Raw genomic sequence first — 13,527 nt, 5'->3', positions numbered from 1 at the left:
AGTATCAAATTTAAGTAAAAGTTTTTAAGTTGGATATGATCACATCGATCAATCTCCTCTACTAAATATTCTACATTTTGTGTCTAAACTTATAACCATTCCCACCATGGGTTAAAAACAGATTCTCCTTCATCCTCCTCAAACTATATGCTTCTATTTTATTCGTTTTTACTCAATTTAGTCTATTCTTCTTGATTATAACGTCGAGTCTAAATGAAACAGTAATTTTATCAATATTCATCAATTACAAAATTGGTTCATATGTAACATCATGAGAGGAATTTTATAGAATATCATATTCTAGGCCAGGCACAGTGGCTCACACCTGTAATCTCAGCACTTTGAGGGGCCAAGGTAGGTGGACTGCTTGAGCTCAGGAGTTTGAGACCAATCTGGGCAACTTGGCAAAACCCCATCTCTACAAAAAAGTTTTTTTTTTAATTAGCGAGGTGCAGTGGCACACCTAAGGCGAGAGGAGTACTTGAGCCTGGGAGGTCAAGGCTACAGTGTTCACCATTGCACTCCAGCCTGAGTGACAAAGGAGGACCTGTCTCAAAATATAAAAAATACATTGAATTTTTTAATTTCTGAAAGACTTAAAATACAATGTAAATACCCACTATCTTGAGTCATTGCCATTCAAAAGCACATTCAAACATAGGTCAGTAAATGAGGTAATGCTTCTGTAACAGTGTCCTCTCAACAATCTCAAGAAAAGGGCTAGATTAGGAAGTATGTTTTGAAAGGCAGCACACTATTTCCATTTGTATTCAATTTATTATTTAAAATTAAATTACACAGTACAATGGGCCCTGGATAAAATATTCTAAATAAGAGAATGTCAACACCATAATTCTTTGTATGCATGCTAAGCAAAACTCACAGAAGCAAAAACCCTAGGATATGATGTTAAACAAAACTTTCAGAAACTTAGCAACAATATGTTTGGAAAATAAAAAGTAAGATGTACACACCAAAGTAACCTTGGGAGCTAAAACAAAAAATGTGAATGTTTCTTACCACAGAACTATTCTCTGGAAAGATGGACAGTCATATCTGTCTTTTTGACCACATTTCCACTCCTGAGTAGTAGCATTGTCAACATATAATATGAAAGCCATCAATACACTCTGACAGTGTTTGCACTGCAGGTGGTGAGAAACCCTGTGGGCTAAAAAAACAAAAAAGAAAGAAATCAGGGAGTAATATCTTGGACTGAGATGAGAAGTATAGCAAACTATGGAAGAAGAAAGTTGCAAATAAAAAGTGTTCTAAATAAAAGAGAACTGAACTTTTTTTTTTTCCTTTTTTCTTTTTTGACATTTCTGTTCTCATAGAGAACTGAACTTTTAAAGAACAAAGGCAATAGGTCTATGCTCATTTAAATAAAAGCAAAATCCTCTATGATTTATTACTAAACTTTGCATACGAAGATGGTTGGACAGATTATGTTACACATTTTACTCATCCACTGAATAGGCCAGCTTATGACCAAGAACCTAAGTTCTTATCCCTGGTTGAAAAATCATCTATGTAGTGCTTTTCTTCTATGAGCAAAAATTATTAATCAAATATAGCCTCCTTAATTCTGAACTATATCTGTGTAGAAGCCAGTGGAAGAAGTCATTTCACCAAGAAGTAACTAAGACACAGGGATATAAAATGAATCCTCCAAGAAGATACTGGACCCATACATAGTACATAATAGAGTATAAACATAAAAGTTTACTAGTTGTTTATCAGGCATTTATAGATCATGAGTCTAGCAAGACTTTGTTGTAGATTCAAAAATTAAAACTAAAATTCTACCCTTAATATATTGAACACTTGTTGGTGACCCATAATTCACACACACATACACAGACACACACACCAAATCAAACTAGCAAAGGTAGTGTGCATTTAAGAGGGTGATTTAGCAAGTAAAGTATCATTTCTACCAGTTTTAAAATCAATTCTGCTTCTAATTCAGCTTTATGAATGGAAAGTATGTAAACTGGAGTAATCTTAAATTGCTGCAAAAACTTAAAAACACAAAAAAGTCTTACTTTGGAAAATGAAATTAGATTCAACAAATTTTACTGGACAACGACTGTGTGCTAAGTGGTAAGAATATAAAAGTATGTCAGAAAGTGGTCTTTGTTAAGGTGCTCTCAATCTAATGACGTCTACTCGGAAAGGATTTATAGAATTCAAGACCCAGTGGACCACAGAAGAGAGATATTAAACTATACTTGAACCATAGAGGATCTGGAAAAAAAAAAAAAAACCTTTTACTATAGAGGGCATCATACGGCAAAACACACGATATGAATAGCATTTGGTAACAGTTCTAAAATGGTGGTGTAGCACATTGGAGGAGTAGGAGATTAAAACTGAGGAATTAGTTAAGGGATTTATGTGTCATATATGAGAATTTAGAGTGTATTTAATAGCCTCTGGCCATACTATTTTTTTCTGTAAAGCAAAAATGTGCTCCTTGAATACTGTACAACCACAATCTTATACTCACGTCACTTTCCTACTTTTCAATCTTCATGGCACTGGATGACTAATCACTTTTAGCCCCTAACTCCACTCACTATTATCATCTCCCTGACCATCACTCACGTCTCTTTCTCTGGCTTCAGCTCTATTGGCAGCTTCCTCAATAACTATCAATGCACTTCCATCCCTAAGAGAAAAACATGTGCATATACACACAATAAAAATGATTATGATGACACCTTTAGGGCTGCCTCTCTTCTCTCTCTTCATAATGAAGAATGTCAACTCCTCAAAGAAACAGTCTAAATTCCCTCTCGCACAACACCCCTCACAGTCACTCTTCAACCTACTACCACAGTGTCTATTCCCACTCCTCCACTGACACTCTTCTGACAGTGGTCCACATTCTATTCAACTTCTTTTCTGCACTTGTCACCGCTAATCACTCCTTTGAGTTCACTCAGCCATCGTCTGTGCCCATCCCAAAATATCCTATTGCTTTCTCTTTTCCTCCGTCTGTTTCTTTTTTCTCTCCTTTGTAGACGACTATAATTCTTCAAACTACTACTGTGTTCCCTCCTCTATACTAAAAGAACTCCTCAGTTAATATTTGAATTTTTTTAGTTAGCCTTCAATCACACCTATCAATTGTCTTCTCTGGGTCACAACTATCTTTCACTCTTTGCCACAGGAGACAGGTGGTGTTCATGATAACCTATAAGTAATTTTCTATTTCTTAACAAATAAAGATTAAACCCTTGACCAAGCATCAGAAGTCTCCTGCTCTGGGCCCCTATTATCTTTAAGTCACTGTAGCTTCTTGCCACCCACTCACCACACAGACTGATTACAATCAACTTAATTATATAAGAGATGAACAGTGAAGCAAAAAACAGGATAGACTTGGCCTAAGTACCAATCTATTCTGTATCATCTTTAGCAAGTTAATTTGCCTAAACTAAATATTTTTATTTGTACAATTGTGTTGATACCTAATTATTAGTCTCCTGATAGAATTCTCCTTGTAGAATGATTGGCATAAAATATGCCCATCTAATATTTATTTTTATAATAACAGTAATATTTGTTACTATGGTCAGGCACTATATATATGCTAGTTCATTCAATCCTCTCAGAAACCTTTACAGGGAGGTAGTCTCACTACCCTCCATTAGAAATGAGGAAATACAGGCACAGTGAGGTTAACTAACATGCCCAAGGGCCCAAAATTAGAAAGTGGTATACAGTCATATTTTAGAGCAACTTACAGGTTAGCCTTGAGTGCATCAGTCCTTAAATAAATCATTAAACCCAAACAGAAGACTGTTCTCTACTACAGCTTTGCTCATACAGTTTCCTTATTGGAAATTCTACTTTGTCTCTTCCCCACTTCATATTCCACTGAATATTCCCTTCCTTCACAGCCCATCTCAAGTCTGCTTTGATACCCCTCCCTTACTCCAATAACATCTTACTGGTAATTTTTGTAACACTTACCAAACCAACATGCATCTCACATGTTTATGCATATGTCTGTTTTTGCAATTAGCTTGAGAGATCTGAGGAGATACAGATCATGTTTGTTTTCTGTTTTTAATCTTTGAACTTTTCGTAGCAATCTGGCACAATGCATTGTCTCATATAAGTATTCAATAAATCTTTTGAAATTCACTTTTAAGGTTATCAGAATAAATCTCCCCAGGATTTTAGCAGAATAACATGTTTTTCACTTTAAAAAATCATGATATCTCCCTCCAAACCCCTGTAATATTTATGCATTCTCAGACTAGGCTGGATTTTTCAAGCAGATGCAACTGGGAGAATGGTCCTGGAGCTTTACTTTTTCATATGATTTCAGTGGCAGGTCTCTTCCCTAGTCAAAAAGAGTACTGCATCAGATTTTATTGTCCATGTGAAGGCATTAATTGAAAAGCAGACCTCCAAAAGGACTAGTTGAACCATGCTGGGGTTCAATCATGCACAGATAAGTGAGTACTTATTACAAAACATCTACTTAGTTTCCCAGTATGTATGAGCCTTTCCAGTGTGAACAATGAACTATAAGCTGCTAAGCACAAAAATGTTCTTTATCCAAGTAACACCAGTGCCATCTGCAGGAAGAGCTCAAGCAGCAGTTACGTTTTTATTTATATATTTCTTTTCAGTCCCATCAGAAGGTTTTGTCATGCTTTCACCTGATGAAAATCATAGCAGAGCTCACCTACTATGGAAGGTTTCCATCCATTTTTCTTGGTGGATGGAGAAGGTAATGTTAAAATATAAGAAATCATAACAGTTGAACTAAAGAAATCTATTTCATTCATTCCCCAATAACACTAGAAATGAACAAATAACCTCAAAGAATGATTTTAAAAAGGGCCAACATCACTGCTTAGAATAAAATCAAGAGCAATGAAGTCATGAGAGTGAACATTCTGTGCATGTGAGCACTAACATTTAAATCATCGCAACAAGGAGGAAAGAAGAGAAGAAAAGCATCTGCTGAGATAGCATCTATTTCTAAGGATAAACTGGTCATGATCTTCAAAAGCATTAATTATAATACTGAACTAGTATTTATCAAGAATAATCTAAATAATTCTACTTGCTCAAATAAATTGGGTTTTTTAACTACCAATAAATTAAATAGTAATTAATGGTCATCTGCAGCAGAACTGCTCTAATTGAACCTACTTGTATAAGCAAAAGCAAATTGCCTAACTCCATACCAAAATTATCAAGTAATACTACACTCATTTCTTTCATATTTATTTCTCTTCAAATACATTCATTACAGTTTTAGTTTTGTTTTACAAAGGATGATACAATTGTGTACCTCAGTCTGGTGGGGTCCTCAACTGTGATCCACAGTGGAGAAAATTTAGTCAAGTTTTATCACATGTGAAGCTTGCCAAACCCCCAAGGGTGTGCAAGACTAAACTTTCCCATGTTTTCCTCATATTTTCTGCCACTCTTTTTAAAAGAGGCCTCTCAACTGAGCTTTTACATTATGAATCCTTAACTTCGCACATAGAGTAGAAAATCATTTCTGCATCTACTGAGAAATCCTGAAAATTCTACCCTGCCTGACACATCTCTCACATCAGTCTACCAGAAAATCTAACTAGAGAGTATGTATCTAACAATCACCATGAGGAAACAATTTTAAAGAACATAGATGCTACTTACAGTTGCTGAAGTTAACATAGCTACAGAACTATGTATATAGTTCTGAACATCAAGATTGAACTTGAAATAATCAAGCTTACATTTGTAATATAGGCTAATGACTATGACAAGATAGGTATTATTGATCATTGCTAGGATAAGCCTATATTTCAAATATAACAATAAAATCAGTTACCCTATTAAAAAAATAAACAAGCAAACAAAAAAACTCACTGGCCAGGTATAAGGTAAGTGCAATAGAAGTAAATTACCAGAGAATAATATTTTACTAAAAAATTGTGGAAGGAAAGAAATGAAAAGTACTGTGATGATATTGTAACATTCCTGAGTCCATTCTAGAATGCACTACTGAGACAGGACACAAAATAGACACAGTTGTAGTGAGGACCTCTATAGCTCTTGTCTCTCATTCAGTGCAAACAAAGCATGGGACTGGTCTTCGTAGTTTGAGCATCAAGGTCAAGAAAGTATTTAGAGACTTAAGGTCAAAAAATGAATGGGTTGGTGAAGCAAAAGTGACATGAATCCAAGGGTTGAAGGGCCATGTCACACAGAGGCTTACAATAACCATCAAGGGAAAGGTTGAACTAGATGGCTTGATATAAGCCTATGGCATGCCATCCTAAACAGGAAGATAGGCCAAAAGGACTAGAGCCTCCCCAGGAATGATTCTGATTATTCGATCACAAATTATTTTATTAGGAGAGAAGAATGAGAAGTAGCAAAGTAAAGGTGGTACAAGCGAGTCATAGACTAAGACAACACGTGATTTTAATGACCACATGACAAAAATTAAAACATCCCAGAACTAAGAACAAAGACATAACCATCAAAGGTAAATATGAAAGCTCAAAACACTTTGTTTACCACAGAGGACAGGAAGAAACAAAATTTATACAATATGTATATTAACCCTGGCTGAAAGGGAGATAAGGATTTCAAAGCCCCAATTCCCTCCCATTACCACATAGATGCCTGAAAGGGCTCTTGGAGCACTGTCTGAAACCACGGGCTTAGGTCAATGTACAAGTTGCTCTGCACAGATAAAAAGACCTTTCTTATTTCATTGCTGACCTGCCTTTCCAGCTCTCCTGTTCCCTACACTCATACATGTGCATGCACACAAGCATCACACGCCCTGCCCTGATGATTTCTGCCCTTGTACACACTGCACCCTCTCCCTAAAACATTCATTCTACCCTTAAAGAACTTATTCTTCAAGACCTAGCTCCAACGTCATGTCCTTGGAAGAGGATCCCTTGTGCCCTCTCCTCTAGCGGCAGTTCCTCACCTCCTCCTCAATCCTTCTTTCCTTCGAGTGACTTGTATTCTCCCATAGGAAGTTGAAGACTATAAAATAAACTAGCAAGAACAGAACCAGAATTTACCCTTTCATATGTAATCAATTCTCTCACAGAAAAGCCTTTGTGGTGCTTCCATTCAAACATTTTCTGACCTTGATCAGTGAGGTAAAGGAGCTAGGAGAGTGTTCTCTATGTTATGTTTGGTTGCAAACAGATGGGCAATGATAATGTATCTAATGTATTTAATTCACTATTAAACTTTCCAGCCGTACGATCAAACATGGAAGTTTACCTATCTAATTAAACACTATTGGCGTTTTCCTCCTAAAGACTCAGCTTGATGCTCTTTTGACCAAGCAGAGATAAGCACGCCAACAAGTAGCAGGCAATATAAAAGAAATGGGCTTTGCAGGGCTGCATAGCTACCAACTTTAGTGTGAACTTCTGAGTTACAGAAAAATTAATGAGAAATGTTCTCTCACAGCATAATTAATTAACTACATTACTAGTTCTTTAATTTGTTCTAAATTTACAAAAACCAGAGCCACTATGAACACATTTTCTGCCTAATCCAGAAACTTAAAGCAATTATTTCTTCTGTGGTTCTTCTTTCTAAATTCTTTGCCTTCTATCAAATGCAAAAATTTGCAAAATTCAAATTTTGCAATTTGACAATTTTTTACAATATTTTACAAATTTTTTACAATATTTTACAAATATGGGCTGATATAAAGCCCATAAGAGGCTTAGAAACATATTTGAACAAAATCTTTAATGAGACCTTAATATGTAAATGTTGTGTGATGTCACAAGATCAACATGTCCACAGATTTCAATGCTTAAAAGTTTTTTAAATTATGTAGTTTTGTAGAACTTCTGCTGGTAGTTACTAAAACAAAGTCAATCTACTACTGAGCATATTATGTCCCAGCAATAAAGAAAACTATGCCACAGATGCATTGGTGTTGTTCTTTTATAAGACTCTACAGAAACTAATAATAGGTGAGTCAAAATTAAACTATGTGAAAGTTAAGAGAAGCAATGAAAGCTTCAGAAAGTGTGAAAAGTCTTCAACTTTGTATTATCCAGCTAACGTGTAGATAGTAAAATGACCAAAAATACATAAGAAAGATATGATATTGTTAACTGAGTGAACACCTGACTAGAAAACAAAATCAAATTAACAGATAAAATAATGGAAGGAGTAAAATAATTCACCAAATAAAAGAGGGAAAAAGACAAAGGCTGAAGATAATGCAATAGTAATTAGTCAATTAAACAAATTTAGTACACTACATTTTATGTAGACAAATGTAGAAAATTAGAAAAGAATTTCAATATGCATAAATTTATTTAGTCTAAACAGATCATATCAGCTCTAATTTACAGGCATACCTCTTTTCATTGCATTTCACAGATATAGAGTTTTTTTTTACAAATTGAAGGCTTATGGCAACTCAGCATTAAGCCAAGCCGATGAGTGCCATTTTTTCAACATGTGCTCACTTCCTGTCTGTATGTCACATTGTGGTAATTCTCACAATAATTGCAACATTTTCATTATTATTATGTCTGTTATGGTGACCTGTGAGCAGCAATCTTTGTTGATACTATTACAGTTGTTTGTGGGAGCTATGAATGATGTCCATATAAGATGAGGAACTTAATAAATGTTGTGTGTATTCTGACTGTTTCACTTACTGGCTGTTCCTCTATCTATCTCCTTCTCCTCAGACTTCTCTATTCCCTGGAACATAATACTACTGAAATTAGGCTGATTAATAACCCTACAATAGCCCCTAAGTGTTCAAGTGAAAGGGAGAGTTGCACATCTCTCACCTTAAATCAAAGCTAGAAATAATTAAGCTCAATGGGAAAGGCATGTCAAAAACCATGATAGGCAGGGTATTAGGTGTTCCTGCGTGGCCTCATTTTTTTCCTCTACAGTGAGGTAATTGAGTTCTACATTCAAAACAAAAATTCAGCGGACAAGTGGGGAAAACATTTAGTGATTGATAAACTCAAGGAAATGGCCAAAGCAGAGTGTCTCTGGAACTTGTTTTGCCACCTGTCAGTGGTCTCAGCCAGGTGGACTATGCCTTGATTGCTGAAGAAACAGGAAAATGCTTTTTTGCTCCAAATGTCTTTAACTGCCAAGCACCAGACACAGGGAACATGGAGGTTCTGCACCTGTATGGAAGTGAGGAACAGGAAACAATGGCTTGAGCCTCTTCTTCAAGGGGACATGACCTCCTGCTTTTGTATGACAGAACCTGATGTAGCTTCAAGTGATGCTACAAATATTGAATACAGCATCCAATGAGATGGAGATAGCTATGTAATTAATGGCAAGAAATGGTGGAGTAGTGAAGCTGGGATTCCCAAGTGCAAAACTGCAATTGTTTTGAGAAGAACTCAAAATACTTCTGTCTCCAGACACAAAAAGCACAGCCTGATTCTTGTTCCCATGAACACACCTAGAGTAGAATTAATAAGACCTTTGTCAGTTTTTGTCTACACAGATAATTTTCATGGAGGACATTATACGATCCATTTTAATCAACTGCGAGTTCCTGCCACAAATCTAATACAAGGTGAAGGTAGGGGATTTGAAATTTCCCAAGGCCGCCTTGGACCTGGCAGAATCCACCATTGTATGAGAACAATAGGTTTGGCGGAGTGCACTTTGCAGATCATGTGTGAGCAGGCAACACAAAGGGTAGCCTTTAAGAAGAAGTTGTTTGCTCATGAGGTTGTGGTTCACTGGATTGCTGAAAGCTGCATTGCCATTGAGAAGATCTGCTTGTTGACTCTGAAAGCCACTCACAGCATAGACACTCTGGGCAGTGCTGGCACTAGGAAGTAGATTGCAGTGATTAAAGTGGCTGCCCCACAGGCTGCCTGCAAAATCATTGACCGAGCCATCTAGGTGTATGGAGGTGCTGGTGTTTCCCAGGATTACCCTCTGCCCAACATGTATGCTTTAACCCAAGCTTTGCATTTAGCAGATGAACCTGACGAAGTTCACCTTTCAGCAATTGCAACAATGGAGCTGCAGGACCAAGCCAAAGGCTGACAGCCAAGATGTAAGGAGAATGGCACTGCCACATCCCACAGGCAGAAACTCTCCTTTATATAAACTTCACTGGCTCCAACATTTGAATCTCATATTTTTGCAGCAGTTTGAGCACAGGGTTAATTATTCATATGTGGTAAAGATTTTAGCATCTATTTTGATCGGTGGGTTTTATTATTTCAAGGGTTAAGTTTAATAAGAAATGCTGCAGCTGTTGTCATTCAATCTAATGCCTCCTTAAGGCCAGGAGTTCTGGCAGAACCAGCCTGGGCAACATAGTGAGACTCCCATCTCTACGAAAAATTTAAAAATTAGCTAAGTGTGGTGGCACATGCTTGTAGTCCTAGCTACTTGGGAGGCTAAGGCAGGAGGATTGCTTGAGTCTAGGAGTTTGAGGTCACAGTGACCTATGATCATGACATGGCAGTCCATCCTGGGTGACCGGGGGAGATTCTGTTTCTAAAAATAAAAACAAATAAAAAATACATTTCTTCTTGGGGTGGGGTGGAGTTGGGGAGCAGGAATTTGACCTGGGCTCTGATCCTGGTATGTTGTGTGGGCCTTTTTAACATTTGCCACCGAGCCTTAATCTCACTGTACCTCACTTTACTTTTCACGTATTCATGTTAATATTTCAATCTTAGAGGACCCTGATCCACTGAGGGTTTGCCATGTAGAAGCACCTTGAAATTTGTGAAACCACAATAAAGTACTTTATAAAAGGTATCCTTATTTAAAGTGGATAAATTTTATAACTCGAACTACTTAACCTTATGATTAATTTTAAAAGTTGTGATTTAGAAGACAGGATTGTGTTTTGACATTTGGAATTAAAGGCTATGTCTGGTCCTTAAAAATAAAAAAAGAAAAGAAAACTATGATAGGCAGAAAGCTAGACCTCTTGCACCAAACAGCCAAATTGTGAATGCAAAGAAAAAGTTCTTAAAATAAATTCAAAGTGCTACTCCAATGAACACAAATATTTAAAAAGCAAAACAACCTTACTACTGATACGGAGAAAGTTTTGGTGGTCTGGGTGGAAGACCAAACCAGCCACAACATTTTCTTAAGCCAAAGCCCAATCCAGCGCCAGTCTCTAACCCTCTTCAATTCCGTCAAGGCTGAGAGAGGTGAAGAAGGTGCAAAAGAAAAGTGTGAAGGTAGCACAGGTTAGTTCTTGAGGTTAAAGAAGCCATCTTCATCTCATCCAAGTGCGAGGTGAAGCAACAGGTGCTGATGCAGAAGTTGCAGCAAGTTATCCCAAAAAATCTAGCTAAGATAATTGATAAAGGTGGCAAAACTGAACACTTGATTTTTAATGTAGACAAAATAGCCTTCTATATGAAGAAGATGTCATCTAGGCCTTTCATAGCTAAAGAAGAGAAGTTAATGCCTGGACTTAAAGCGTCAAAGAACAGGCTGACTTTGTTGTTAGGGGCTAATGCAGCTGGTGACCGGAGGTTGATGCAATGCTTATTTACCATTCTGAAAATCCCAGTACCCTTAAAAATTAGCCCAAATCTACTCTGCGTGTGCTCTGTAAATAGAAAAACGAAGCCTGGATGACCACACATCTGATTACAGGATGGTCTTCTGAATATTTTTTAAGCCCATTATGGAGGCCTACTGCTTAAAAAAAAAGATTTTTTTCAAAATATTCCTACTCATTGACAATGCACCTTGTTACCCAAGAGTTCTGATGGAGGGGTACAAGATTAATGTTGTTTTCATAACTGCAAATACAATATCTGTCCTTTAGCCCATGAATCCAGGTGTAATTTTGATTTCACATATTATAATTTAAGAAATACATTTTGTAAAGCTATAGTTGTGTGTGTTCTGACCGTTCCACTAACCGGCTATTCCCCTATCTGTCTCTCTTTCCTCAGCCCTCTCTATTCTCTGGAACACAACACTATTGAAATTATGCCGATTAATAACCTTACAATAGCCCCTAAGTGTTCAATTGAAAGGGAGAGTTGCACATCTCTCACCTTAAATCAAAGCTAGAAATAATTAAGCTTAATGGGGAAGGCATGTCAAAAACCAAGACAGATTAATGTTGGGTTTTCTGTGGGAAAGTCTGGGTGTGAGTCTCAAACATCAGTGTTTACCAGTCCCTCCAGGACAGTCCTATGCATGCCAGAGTTTGTGAACCACCACACTAGGGTAACTGGTATTAGCCACACAAGAACTGTTAGAAAATGCAGTCATCTTTCACAGACCTTTGGTCTTTTATGTTAGGCCTGCCCAACCAGAATTCTATCTTTCTTAAAAGTCATTTTATTTCTTAAGCACTATTTCCTGTCTTTGCTCCTGAACCTTGACTGAGGCTACCCTAATATTCTCCAGTTTCAGGTCCTGGGGAGAAGGAATCAGAAAAACTCATTATTCAAGCAACTATTTTCTCTTCTGCAATTGCCTTCTTCAAACCTGATATTTCAGGGAATCACCACTTAATTAAGTCCCTCCCAAAATTTGTTGCAACCAAATCCTACAACAGAGGCTACAAATGTCACCTATGTTTGTATAACAAAGAAGGCCAGGAAAGTAATCCTTTACAAATCAAAGAAAATCCAGGCAAAATTATACCCTCACACAATGATTTGTTTTTTTTGTTTTTTGGTTTTTTTTTTGCAATGGAAGTACATGATTCCCACTTGTCCTCCAAATCTAGGAAAGCTTTTGTACTGTGTGAAAATGCCAGGCCATAGGCCCAAGAGGCTGAATCTGTAGATCAACTCTCTTTTTCTTACATATTTGCCCACGAATTCCACCAGCAACAAATTAGTGATAATAGAATTATTTAATATTGTCAAATACTTTGTAAATACTTACTTTCTCTTTCCCTTATATGTTTTCAAAGAAACAAATATTCCACACACATAACAATCAATTTACTGTATAATTTCATAAGTCAGTAATAACCTGTAGTCAAGGTACAATTCATAAAGAAAACTGAAAAACACTTACATTAGTTTAATGTAAAGAGAGAAAAAACTCAACAGTTTGATTATTGCTTTCTTCAAACTCCATTAGCTAGAACAATATAATAAATGAAATTCAAATATTAATATTAATTGTTGATTCAAAATTTCCATAGAGGATAGCCAATAAGGGCATACATTTTTTATAGCTACTAAAATAGTTAATGCTGCTTTGCCTTTATGTAAAATTTAGCAAATGACAGATTTCTTTTAAGTAGAAACTAGAGTATAGTGCAGTATGTGTGTTACTATTAATGGTGATAGAATCTTATGAATACTGCTAAGGATTTTAAGCATCAACTGTATACAGAGCCAGGTCAGCCATCATGTGTACCAAGATGACCTTCCATTGAGACTCTGCCACACTTAGCTCTCCCAGAACGAAGTCTACTATTTTGTGGCTATTGGCCCTCTTCAACTAGCAACAGAGCTGGTTACTTTAAAGATTTACAGTCACGTGTCACTTTACAATGGGGACACATTC

General features: G+C 36.7%; 1 pseudogene; it reads left to right on the top strand.

Moving 5' to 3' along the window:
• LOC105719917 (acyl-CoA dehydrogenase family member 11-like) overlaps window positions 1–10,056 on the top strand; it is a 73,053-nt pseudogene extending 62,997 nt beyond the window's left edge.
• The last annotated feature ends 3,471 nt before the right edge of the window (window positions 10,057–13,527 follow it).

Source organism: Aotus nancymaae, unplaced genomic scaffold, assembly GCF_030222135.1.
Source record: "Aotus nancymaae isolate 86718 unplaced genomic scaffold, 86718_ANA_hifiasm-v0.15.2.pri h1tg000062l, whole genome shotgun sequence".
In the NCBI taxonomy this organism is placed as follows: domain Eukaryota; kingdom Metazoa; phylum Chordata; class Mammalia; order Primates; family Aotidae; genus Aotus; species Aotus nancymaae.
This window is presented reverse-complemented; position numbering and strand designations above follow the sequence as displayed.